This window comes from Crocodylus siamensis, chromosome 6 (genome assembly GCF_052110815.1).
Source record: "Crocodylus siamensis isolate JL-2025a chromosome 6, ASM5211081v1, whole genome shotgun sequence".
Taxonomy (NCBI): Eukaryota; Metazoa; Chordata; order Crocodylia; family Crocodylidae; genus Crocodylus; species Crocodylus siamensis.
In genome coordinates, this window is record NC_143400.1 from 54,655,416 (window position 1) to 54,668,013 (window position 12,598).

The 12,598-nt window shown below is 46.8% G+C and overlaps 1 protein-coding gene across 5 annotated transcripts in view; it reads right to left on the bottom strand.

Moving 5' to 3' along the window:
- Positions 1-7,330, bottom strand: part of NMNAT3 (nicotinamide nucleotide adenylyltransferase 3) — a 68,546-nt gene extending 61,216 nt beyond the window's left edge. The window contains exons 1-2 of one of the 5 annotated variants that reach the window (XM_090053333.1): positions 7,102-7,238; positions 5,612-5,699 (exon numbers count right to left, since the gene is read on the bottom strand). The gene's annotated coding sequence lies outside the window, so the exon portion shown is untranslated. Of the gene's footprint in view, positions 1-5,611; positions 5,700-5,753; positions 5,774-6,536; positions 6,983-7,018; positions 7,082-7,101 lie in introns of those variants that run through there. The other 4 variants (XM_090053335.1, XM_090053334.1, XM_090053337.1 and 1 more) reach the window with 4 other exon arrangements.
- Positions 7,331-12,598: the final 5,268 nt, after the last annotated feature.

Below are 12,598 nucleotides of genomic sequence, written 5' to 3' on the forward strand. Positions count from 1 at the left end.
GGGCTGCCATGGAGACCAGCCTGAGCTGCGCTGGCAGCGCACGTGGCAGAGCTGTTGGGAACTTGGGACGGGGGCAGCTTGCTCCAGAGCCAGGGCAGAGCCACAATCCAGACAGGGGTGCACAGGTAGCGGATCATGGCTGTGCTCCGACTTCTTGCAGCGGTGACCATAGGCTGCAGAAGGCCAGAGCTAATGGGCTCAGTCCCCACAAACACAGGGCAGTGGGTTGGGCCACAAGGCAGCCCAGCCACAGGCTTCAAGCAGCTGCAGCACGGGTGGAAAGAGACATGCACGCAGCCCGGCATGTGGATCACTGGCTGCCCAGCACGGCAGGCAAGTACCAATCTATTCTGTGAAGGGGAAGGGGCTCTGGGGGGCAGACTGAGGCCCCGCCCCGCAGTAAGGGAGGGAGTGTGGCACAAGCAGGGGCTGGGGTGAATGTGGCCCTGGCCAGGCTGGGTGGTGGGACAATAGGAGCCCAGGCGGCTTGTCCAGTGGTATAGGGGGGCTCCCATTGCTGCGCGTACCTTGGCAGATCTATGTACAGGGTGGAGGCAGCTGCCACTCTGCGCTGGGTTCTTTGCCCTGCTGCAGCTGGCGCAGGAGTGGCAAGACGCCATGTGCCTGCCACCACTGAGCTGTGCCGCGCTGCACCCCCTCCCACCTAGTGGCGGGACACACGTGGCATTGCACAACTCCTGGAGCAGCGGGGCTGAAAGCATAATGCACAGCAGCAGCCACCTCCATCCTGTGCATATATCAGGGGAGAGGGGGGCATGTGTACTCTTGGCCTCCCCCAGAGCATGCATAGTGGCAGGAGCCCCACGGCACCCCTGGACGAGCCACCCAGACTCCGACTGTCCCACCACATGACCCAGTCTGGGTCCCATTCACTGCAGCACCTGACCCTGACTCTGCCCCCCTCCCTTCCTGCCTCACCATGGGAGCCCTTGATCTACCCCCCCCCCCGCCACAGCCCTAACCCCTCCCTCCACCCTCTCCCCCACAGACTTACCTGCTGGGCAGGGCAAGGCATAGTGGGGTGTGCACGCGCATACGCGCACTCTGCTCCCCCCAAATAATTTTTTCTCCCTCCACCTATGGTGGTATCAGCCTAGTCTGGAGGTTAGATCCTGGGGCTGCACTTTAATTCAAAAAGTGATCTTGTGCTTAAAAAGGTTAGAGACTATTGATCTATAACAAAAGAGTTAAGCTGATCTGTCAGTGTGCAGTTATATTCAAATCCTTTCTGCCTAAGGACCCTGGAAATTCACTTGTGTTTGACAAATGACCACCACAGCAATTGGAAAAATGTAAATACAGAAATCATTTTAATGGTACAGAATCATATTTTATTTGCCCATTAAAAAAAAAAATCCAACTACCCACTTCAGGCATTAGAATTTTACAAAGCAGGTACAAACATTTTAAATGCAGCCTAACATGAGTGAGAAGTACCCATACAGATGGCCACTAGTGTCATGTAAATGACCATACTGTTCTGAAATTTCAGTGATTTAAATACTCGTCAGCTTTTGCTTTCATTTGATCATGTCATTTGCTATACACTGTAACTCTTAAAAAGACTACATGAAAGAACACCATAGTTATCAATTCTAGCATATCAAAATACAAGCCAGTCTCTACCTCCAGAGCTTATACTCAGAGCACATAACAATCCATTCACAGGTGGGTTTTTTTCTTCCTCCACCTCCCACCCCAATCACCTACAAAACCTCTGAGCTTGTTATTCTGACAAATTCTAGACTTCTACAAAGCAGCAACTATCTAAGAACATGAGGGATCATTTGGGCTTTTTGACATTCACTTGCTGCAACTGACCCTGACCTACATATACAAAAAATTACAGATGTAAGGATATGAATTTTGACATCTTTAACATTAATTTGTTAAGTAAATACTTCTCTTGCTGAGCACATTAGATGAAGTTCAGCTTAATTTGGGGCCTGTCTTTATTAAAGCTGAGAATTACTATTTGGCCTAGGAAGCAATTTTCTCAGCAAATGGCAGCTGGCAACAGTATATCCATGGGCTTGATGCCTTGATGGTAAGCTGCAATATGTCTCTCTACCATGAATTCCAAGTGCCTGAGGTGCTAACAGAGGGAGTTAGCCACTTTGGAACTGTCTGCTCCTTTCCTGAAGCTGGCATCCCTTCAAATCACACTGTTATGTTTAGCTCTTCAGGTTATTCTGTTACAAGTTACATCAAAGTAAATTTCCCTTCCCATATGAATCAAAGAGACCTCTTTATATTATTTCAATCCAGTTGTAATGAAATTATTTGCCAGGTAGCATGGAGAGTGGCATCCGGCTGGTAAGTCTGTTGTGGGGGAAGGTGCAAAGAGGGAGGGAAGGGGCATGGGGCAGATCGAGGTCCCCGTGGTGAAAGGAAGCGGGGCAGGGGCAGGTGTTGCACAGTCAGGGCAAGGCATAGAGCTACAAGTGGCTCCTCTGAGGGTCACAGGGGGGAGAGGTGGACTGTGTGTACCCTAGGAGGGCATGGGGGTGTGTGTGCCCCCAGATCTGCGTGTGGGGCAGGGCTGGGGTGGCGCCAAGCTATTCCCAGTGGGGGCTGGGCTGGGGCTGCACTCGGGATGGGGTGATGGTGCTGGGAAGTGGCTATGAGGGGAGGGCTAGAGCCGCCACCCCAAAATTTGGCATGTCCCCTGCTCCCATGGCTGCTGCCACCTGCCCCAAATGCAGCCCAGCCCCAGCCCACAGCAGCAGCTGCCTCACCCCATGCACAGATCCAGGGGCACACACCCCCAATGTCCTCCCAGAGTGCATGCAGGGATAGAAGCTGCCACCCCTACCATGTGCCCCTTGGATGAGCCACTCGCAGCTGTCCCCTGCTCCACCCCAACTGTGTAGCACCTGCCCATGCCCCAGTCCTGCCCTCACCACAGGGCCTCAATCTGCCCCCCAAACCTCTTCCCTCCCCCTTGCCCCTTCCCTCCCAACAGACTTACCAGCTGGACCTGGCTGTTCTCCACACTGCTGGGCTGTGCTCCTGGCTGCCTGAGTGTTGCACTGTGGCATTTATTGGTGACATTAATTCGCCACATCACTCAAAAAAAGCCGATTGCCAAGAATGTAAATTTTCCTTATTTTGGTGCCAATCAATATGTGACCAATATATCTGTGTATAGAGGTGCACCTCTACCTGTAATCATTCTAAAAACTACTTTATTTCACAAATATTATCTCATTAAAGAATATATCTAAACTGAATAATCAAATCCTTCAAGGGACTGATATAGTGATGTTACAAACATTTACATGAGTAGTTTTACTTAATAGTAGTCCCCCTGAATTGAAAGATGCTGATGCACAATTTTTCAGGGTTGTGAGCATGCAATATTAAGATCCCATTTTTACTCTGGGATTTGCTAGTGTGGACCTCTGCATTCCATTAATGGGTCTGCACAGATGCTCCAAAGGAAAGTATTGTAGATGTAATTATTTAGATTCCTGATTTGGGCCCTGATCCTGTACATGTGGGCTGGTTATTTCATGAACGACCCTACTTAATTCAATGTTTACATGCATAAGCTTAAGCTTGCATGTGCTTAGCTGTTTGGGCTCTCTATTAGAATTCTCTACTGTTTGTCCCAATGTATTGATATTTCTTACATTATCGGGGCAACTCTTACCCCTCCACCATATTCCCCCGTTGATTCTACAGTAAAAAAATATTGAAATAGAACACATCACATGTTTGCCTTCAAACTGTAATTTCTAAGGTCTGAACTATGTGTCAACAAGGATGGCCATGAAGGCCTTACCATAATTGATGTTTACTGGCAGGAATGTAGGCTCCTGAATTGCTAATAGAGCCTCAAAGTCAAGGGGACTGTAGAACAAGCAGAGGTGTCTCGCATGCAACCCAGTGCAGCTCTAGGCAGCAACTCCTGGTATGCCCAGTTGATTTTTTTTAATCCTTCCGCTAAGATCCTTATCCTGCAGGCCTAAAACTTTCCCTATAGAAGATAATGAATAAGATGATCCGTCTTGGGTACTAAACACAAATTTGTTCGTTGCATGCAATATTTTGTGCAATATTCTGTGCCCTTTGTAACAAAAACCTGCAGTATCAGTATTTCTTGGTATGCAATCTGCTGATATAGTCTAAGTAGACACTGTCACTTACAACTCAGTATACTCTACCACTCCTTTAAAATGGTCAAAACGTAAATTAAACTGTTAACTTAATTTATAATTAGTAAAAATAAAATTGAGCAGAATCAGTAAATGTAGCAAAATCAAATGAAGTAGAGCTGAGAACAAAGCTAATCAGAAAATCACAAACTGAATACAAATAATAAGTGGGGTTTGTTTATTTATTTTTAAGTACTCCTAATAGCAATTGTGCATGGGACCCTAGCTACAATTAGAGGGAAACTAATGCAATCACCAGGAATTTCTACTGCAAAATACTTAACCCAATATATCCCCCCAAAACACTATATTACTTGTTCTCAATTTTTTTAGTGTCAAGGCACCCCTCAGAAAATGCCAGCTCTTAATTTTCACTTGATTTTTCACTACAGAAAAATAATAGAGCAAATTTTATGTTGCAAAGAACTTGGAAAGACCACAACAGGGCAGAACATTTTTAACTATGGATTCCTATTTGAAATCTCTGGGTTTAGCTTGTGAACCATGTTGTGTACCTAGAAGAACTAATTACATTGTGTGACACTCCCGGCACCCTTAAAAGTATCTCAAGGCACCACAGGGTGCTGTGGCACGCTGGTTAAGAATTACTGCATTATATATAAGTGTTGTATAAGCTCCTAGTAAACATATAAATCTCACAGCCATGCGACGGATTTCCAACACATTTTAGTGTGTGACTCTATATTCCAAAACTTTTGAAGTAGAATGAGGCTCTCTTCATTCACTTCCTAATTTCAGAAAGTGGTAAGCGTTTGCTCGCATTTTTACATTTATGGGTTTTTGATTAGCAAGATATTTTAATTGCTAATTATTTCTTTCATACTTCAATTATTCTCTACATTTCTTACTTACGAAGAACATAAGTTAACTAGCTCTGGTATCAGAAATTGCAGAAAGGGAAACATACTTTACAACTTATACAAATTACTGATAATATTAAGTATCTGAAAAAACGAAGTCAGACATTTTCTCCAATGTCTGACTTTCAAGATCCTACATGTGCTGCAAACACGACGGCAATGCACTACATCAGGAGTTGGCAACCTGCAGATGGAATCTGCCCCATGAAGTTCTGGTTCGGTTCACATTTTATTAAGTGCACCTGTCCATTTTTTACTAAGGGCAGGTCAAGTGCCTGATGCTTCCTGCATACTACACCCTTTGCTTACATAGTCACTGCCAAATTAGCCACTCTAAAGTAGTGCTTGACACCCTTTTTTCAGCAGTTTTTTGGCTGAGACTACATTAAAGGGGTAAAACAGCAACCCATGGGGTGGCAACCCACAGTGGCAGCAGGGCTGGAAGCAGCAGCCTGCTGTTAGTAAAAGGCTACTGACCCCTGCATGAGAGATCAGTTTACCTAATGAATTAGCTTTAAAAAGCCCCAAGTAATCCTAAAGTACAATTACCTGTCCTGTTAGGAGAAACTACTTCTTGTCAATGTATACAAGGATGATGAACACATTTCTCAGTGGCTTCCTAATCATGTATCTTCCACTAAAATAAAGAAGCAAGATAGAATGAAAAAAAAATTCACATAAGCAAACTTACCATTTTAGCATTTCAAAAGATACAGGCTAGCCACTTGCAATGACTACAGGAGAAACTCTTCTACCGTGGACAAAAATGGAAAAATCAACTGCATGCTTCATATGCATTTTCATCTCCCCGTCAAGCTTCATGTATTTGTTGCTGCCTCAGGCAAACAGATGATTCAGAAGTCCATGCTCACATTGAATATATATATATAATGTTGCTATTTTAAACAAAATTCAAATATGTTGAGTTGATGCCGAAAGTAGCAAACTTCATAACTAATGAGATACTTGCCATAAAGACTTAGGTAATCAAAACTGAATGAAGAGACATAAAAAGGCATTGATTTACAAACAGTTTCCCAGCTAAGACTGAGTGTTTTGTACAAGTGTGCTGTTTAAGGAAATGAGTTATAAACTCAGGCTTAAACTCTGTTGTTTCTTCATGGTAATAAACCTATCTGATTAGAATTTCTGCCAGTGAATGATACCTAGACATGATCAGAGACCTGGAGAGTATTAAAACTCCTTTTTGTGGCACATCTACAGTACATAAAATATTTTACCTACTCAGGTTAACCAATTTCCTTGCAAATGGCTGACCAGACAATAAGAAGTTTAAACCTGGAGTTCAGTGGTTTAGGACCCAACCAACCACTGAACCCTGATCTCCCACAGCTCTCTGGAAAACCCCAACCTCGGCATTTACAGCTGCTTGTTTTAACCAAGGCAGATATTCAGAACCGGGCATCTAATTCTACCATCGTGTAAAGGAGGGGCAGATCACACGGTTATTTACCTGCACACTTCAAATGACCCTTATTTCCCGAAACAAAAGTATCTGTATTTGTTCGGGGTTCACTACTGCCTCCCTACTCGAAGCCCTGGCAAGAACAACACTGTTCTTTCACTAAAAGGCAGGGCTGTTAATCGTTTCAGACCTTCAGCCCTTTGCAAACACAGACAATCTTTTGGTGCTGTGCTCGTTCGGGGTCTGGCAAAACAAGGCCCTAAGTTCGTGCTCATAACAAGACACAGGTAGCTCGGTTCCTTTTTCCAAAAATGACACGAACGTCCTCTCGTCCTGCGAAGGCCCCAAGCGCCTTCCAGAAGGGGCAAGGCCTCGTCCCCCCACCCCCCGCGCGGGACACGGCGCGACGAGCCGCGAGCAGCCGGGCGGCCCCGCGCTGCGCTGTGACCCCGCTCGCAGCGCCGCGCAGCCAGCCCGGCCCGCGCTGCCGCAGGGCTCAGGTGGGGCGGGGCCCGGGTCGCAGGCCCTACCGCGGCGCTGGCAGGGCCTCTCTGGGGCCTGCAGCTGCGGCGTCTGGGCTGAAAAGGGACCTCTCTAGCCCACTCCCCCTTACCGCCGCGGGAAGCCGGCGCCGCCTCGCTCCGGCGCTGGGAAGGCCCAGCCGGCACCGCCCCGGGCCCCGTCACCTCCGCGCCCGCGCGGCCTGCCGCGGGCCCGCCAGCGCCGCGCTCAGACCCTGCAGCTCCTCCGTCCTGTGGTGCCTGGGAGCCGCTCGTGGGTCCTTTCCAAGCGACCCCCTGGTGCTGTGAGGCGTAGTGTACCCGGAGGGCCGCCTGGCTTCTCTGACCTTTCTCCCCTGGGGAGGCGGGTCCCAAGGAATTGCCAAAAGGTGCCACCAGCCTTTCCTCCTAGCTCCAGTTCCTGAGGGAGGCCTAAAATATTTTGCCCAAGCCCGACGATACTTCAGAGGAAGGAGCTCTTGAGCAGATGCATCTTACCCTTCCATCTCGGTCTCCAGGAAAAAGAAGTGTAATATGTACTTGGGGGTCTGGGTGAGTCCCTGGTGGGTTGGCCACCACAGTGACCACCCCATGAGACTTACGTGAGGTTAAGCACAATGGCCTGAACCTCACACCCAGAGTCAAGTGGGGTACATTTGCTGTTCTGTAAGATCCCCTTGCACACCTGTCTGTGAACATGCTGGCTCAGTCCCAACCACCAGATAAATGCCAGGCAGGGAGCAAGAAACCTTCCAGAAGCAATTTTAACAATTGAAGAAAATGAAATCAGGACACACGACTTCCGTGGTGTGAGCCCCAACCTTGAGAACACAAGATTTTCTATTGTTTTGGAAAACTTCATCAGGATGGAAGGAACTTGGGAGACCTCCGTGAGGTTTCTGTCCAGCCTTGGCTCCTTCCTCAGAGGAATCCTTATGAGGATTCCACGCTTCCGTCTACCAACTTCCCCAAGGATGGCGCCAGGCTGCCCAACCAGTGGAGTGAAATCCTGACTTGTCAGTCCAAAGTGTTGTAGATTCTTGCACTTTACTGTGTGCCTCCTACCCCTTCCCTGACCACCACTGCCCACAAGAGCACCTCTCTCTGTGGCTCCTAAAATCTGTGGGTCTGGGTTCACCTAAAGAGTAGGTAGTTTAGGGCCGACCACATACACTTACTACCTTGAAGTAAGGATGCAGTTTCCCAGAAGAGATGCTGGAGGCACAGCAACAGCTGGAAGTCACAGCTGCCCCTTGTGCATTGCAGTGGCCACAGGTGCCTGGCTGTTTTGTCAGATGGTTCTTCCCTGAACTCCAGTAAACTGACAAATCACAAATGCACAGCTAGAAAGTAGTATAATAGTCATGTTGTAGCCATGATGGACCAGGAATTGTGTGAGAGGCAAGGATTTCTTAGGGTGAAATCTTTTACTGGACCAGCTGCACAGATGGGACAGCTAGACAAGTTTTCCAATGTAAGACATTCTTTATCAGGTCTGACCAGAGCAAGCCAAGAACAGCCAGAAAGTAAGCACGGACTTGTGGCTTGATTTCAGATCTGTTTTGTGAGTCAACATGGTGTGGTTTCCAGGACCAGTTAGGTAGGGAAAAGAAGGGCCCTGAACACAAAAGGAGAGGTAGAAAATGTGTGCGTAAGTGTGGCTAAGGGGAAGGAGTTTTTCCTCTTTCAGTTCAGCAGATCATGGGCACTTTCTCCCTCTTGTTGAACAGTAAGGATCAGAGTTACATAAATACTGTTTCACTGGCACACAGTTAAACATCTAAGGGTAGTTTAATGTTTTCTCAGGACAATAGTAGTTCTTCCCTCCCCTTTTTTGAATAAGGTTATTACCATTTATTACCATTTAGATGAATTTTCATCCCAGCATCTCTCTTGGTTTCCCTAGCGAAACTCAGTGGGGGGGTTTTTCTGGAATAATATACACAGTCACATTCTTTCTCATTTATCTATATCATATGTGATTCATTGTAGGCAATAATTCAAACCAGCACACCTTGAAAGAATGGGTGGTGGTACACAATAAAAGATTCACTTATATGAAGAACATTATAGTCCCTTCTTTCTGCATGTTTTTAGGAGGCTTCCAATGCAAAGCTTATATAACAAAAACATGAGAATGGTATTAATTCTTGTCGCCTCTTTAATACTTATTGTAATAAATATAAAAAGATAGATTTAAGAAGTATCTCGAAATTATTAAATCAATGTCTACACAACACAAGCATAGCCTGAAACTTTTGCATATAGTATTTATTTTCTTAATTTTCTGTAGAAATTTTTCTAACAGGAAGCAACTTCTGGCTTAAATTTAAATATAGTAATCATTTATGCACTTTTACCTTTCAGTCCAATCCCATTCTGCTGCTCCAGCCACTCAGTTGTCTTTCTTACATTCAGATGTGCCACTGTGATACCAAGATTTCCTTAATATAAATCATTGACACAAACACTTTATTCTTGAAGTTATAGATTTATTTGTTTGTGTTAAAGGGATTCACTCTGCATTATTAAAAATGGGCATACAAGGGGGAAATATTTGTTTGCCTTGTTTCGGGCTTTTTATGTTGTGTAAAAAAAAGTTCTGATCCCATCACCTTTTCTGCTTGAACAAGGGTTTTCGTAAGTGGTTTTTATACTTTAGGCCCTTGGCAGACATTCAGTTAAAGGCATCATACTGTGGTACACATGCATGGTAGGAGGGGCAATTGTGGGATCAGGCATCAGATCCCGTTCGCAGCACATTGTTGGTGCAGAGTGAGCCCAGGACCATGATCGTGGACATCCCTTATAACAGCGAGTAGCAAGCTTGTTAGCTGATCGGGGCTCCCAACCTTGGTGGCACATCAGAACCCTTATCTCTATGTGCCCCCATGGGTAGGAGCCCTGATCAGCTGCTCTTGGGAATGGCAACTGATCAGAGCTCTCAGTCCCTAGGGCACGGCGGAGCCCTTGGCAGAACCCTTGGATCTGATATGCCATTGGAGGCTGAGAGTGGTAGCTGATTGGGGCTTCTCACCTTTACAGGCGTGCATCAGAGTCAAGGGCTCTGATGCACCTCTGAGACTGGGAGTGGCAGTCAGCTGATCATCATTCCCAATTTCAGGAGCGCTTGGGAATTAAGGAACTTCATGCACTCCCAGGGATGGGAGCCCGTCAGCTCATGCCAGGTCATACATGCAATTTAAGGTCTGATGAGAACCAGCCACAATGTTTACACAAACCATATTTTGTGTCATAACTTTGCAGCTTATTCCTTGTTTTGTGGTGCCATTAATTGTATTAGTGTATGGCTGGGTTACTACTCAAGGCATGATTAATTGGTTAATCATGTCTCAAGTGTAGTGTAAGCCAAGAGTTTTAGAAACATCATCTCTGCGAAACTAGGTCCTCATTTTGCTAGACCCCATACAAACCCAGCACCAAAAGACTGTCAGCTTCCAGAGGACTGAAGGCTTAAATACAGCTGAGAAGTAGCCATGCCTTTGAATTTTGTTGTTGCAAAGTTGTTAGAGTGAAAAAGTCTTCTCTACCCTAAAAAAAAACTTCAGCCTCAGTGATTACATCTTTCACAATGTGTTTGAATTAAATAGGTAAAAGCTAACAACACCTAATGGTTGCAGCAAAATGTGCAGGCACATGCGGTTTGTGGTGCCACCATCCTTTTTGTAGCAGTGCAAACTGTATGCAGCAAGCTTTAAAACATGTTACAGGGATTTCCCAGTAGCAATAAATAAATAAAAACAGGCAGAAGAAGTGCCACAGCACATGCAGAGGTCAGGCCATCTGGCCAGGCCTCTGTGCTGCCAGACCTGTGCCTCTGCTGCTCCAGGCCAGCAGGTAGGACTCTCCCTGGCTGCAAGAGCAATTTGTCCCATAACAAAGGCACATGCAGGAATGTGCACTCTGGCAATTTGTGCTGCTACAAATGCTCACCTCTGCATGTCTAGACATGGCCAAAGAGTTTTAACTCATCTGATTAATCTCCCTCTCAGTTACTCAAAATTCCATTTTTGTGTAGTGTGCTTCTGCAGCAGAACACAGGTTTTGCCTGCCACTTTAAGGGGGCTGAGCAGGTGACAAGCAGCCTGCTGGTGGACGCAGACCCAGTCAGGTGGTCACATGTTAGGCAGGAAGCCACCTGATTGGTGAAGAGGTTGCGAGCTTGGGTAGAAGGCTAGGTCCCAAGAGCAGAGCGGACAGTTGCTGCAGGGGGCAGAAGGAACAACATCACCCAGCTGGAGATTTGCTGCTCCCAGATTCTGTGGAGGTCAAGGGTAAGAACTGTGGGGATGGAGGAGGTTCTTGGTCCTGGGAAATGACCTAAAACTACACCCTGCTAGGGTTGGTTGGTGTGGTGGGGCTGCTTGTGGCAGGACAGTCCCTAGGAAATGTCACACTTGTGCCTTCCCAGTGAGAGGTGAGTATGGGGCACTGGAAAGCCTCAGCCCCTGCTGCCTTGCGGGTGACCCTGTGGAAGAGAAAGGCTAGGGGAGCACACCCAGACAGAAAAGCACAGGTCCAATACCCACTGAGTGAGGCCTGAGGCTCAAGATGCATTAGGCCCAGCAGCCCAGTGAAGGGCAGGGTAGAAGCCCAGTGAGGGAGCTGGGTGTTGAATTCTCAGTGTGGGGGCATGGGGAGAAGCTCCAGCAAGGGGGACATGAGGCCGAGGTACGTCTAAGGACACCAAGGCCAAGTTTAGGCCAGGTGAGGCCAAGTGCGACCCAGCTAAGGGACCAGGGGAGCATTAGTGGATGCAGATGCCATCTGCAAGGCATAGGGCATGGTATAAGGGGAGGTTTGGAGCTGTGTATTCATTCTTGGCATCAGGGCAATTAAATGGGCAGCCTCCTGCCTGGGAACACTTTAAGTTATATCAAAGGCAAGGCAGGTGGGGGGACTACCCTAGACAAGTGGGTGGGCCAATGTTTGGACCGGCCCCAGGATGACCCACTTGTTATAGCATCTACCAGTTTTCTAGCCATCCAAAGTCTTCCAACAAAAACAATTTTTTGTAACAGAAATATTAACCATACCCAAAGCTTATAGGCCTACATTTTACATTGTAAGAACAGGGTTAGAAGCATATCAGTCAGTGGCTGGTACTTTAAGATACTAAAACTGCAGAACTATTCATACAGAAGCTGTTTTATCTATATATGACTGGGCACGTCCACACAAGATGCTTAACTTTGCATTAGCATTGCTTACCTCAAAGTAAGCATGTTCGTCTACATATGCATATGTATACTACGCAGCAAAACTCCCTAATTCCAAGTAAATGCAAGCAGCAAACTTACTGGAGATTAGTAACAGCACTGTAGCAGTTGTCTAGATGCCTGATGGGGAGCAAAAGTCTGCTGCTGGGGCAGACTCTTATCACAGGAACTCAGGCAAGAACTATGTTCCCCTGCCCCAGCAGCAGGGAGCTCCAGGCCCCCTGCTCTGAGATCACGATCAGGGAGCAGGGGTTGGGAGATCCTTATCTCCCAGCCCCAGCTCTGCCATCAAAATTGGCGAGCCTGTTCCCCACTCAACTCCACAAGCATGGAGCTAGGGGAAGAGGAGAGAAAAACGAGCTCCCCAGCC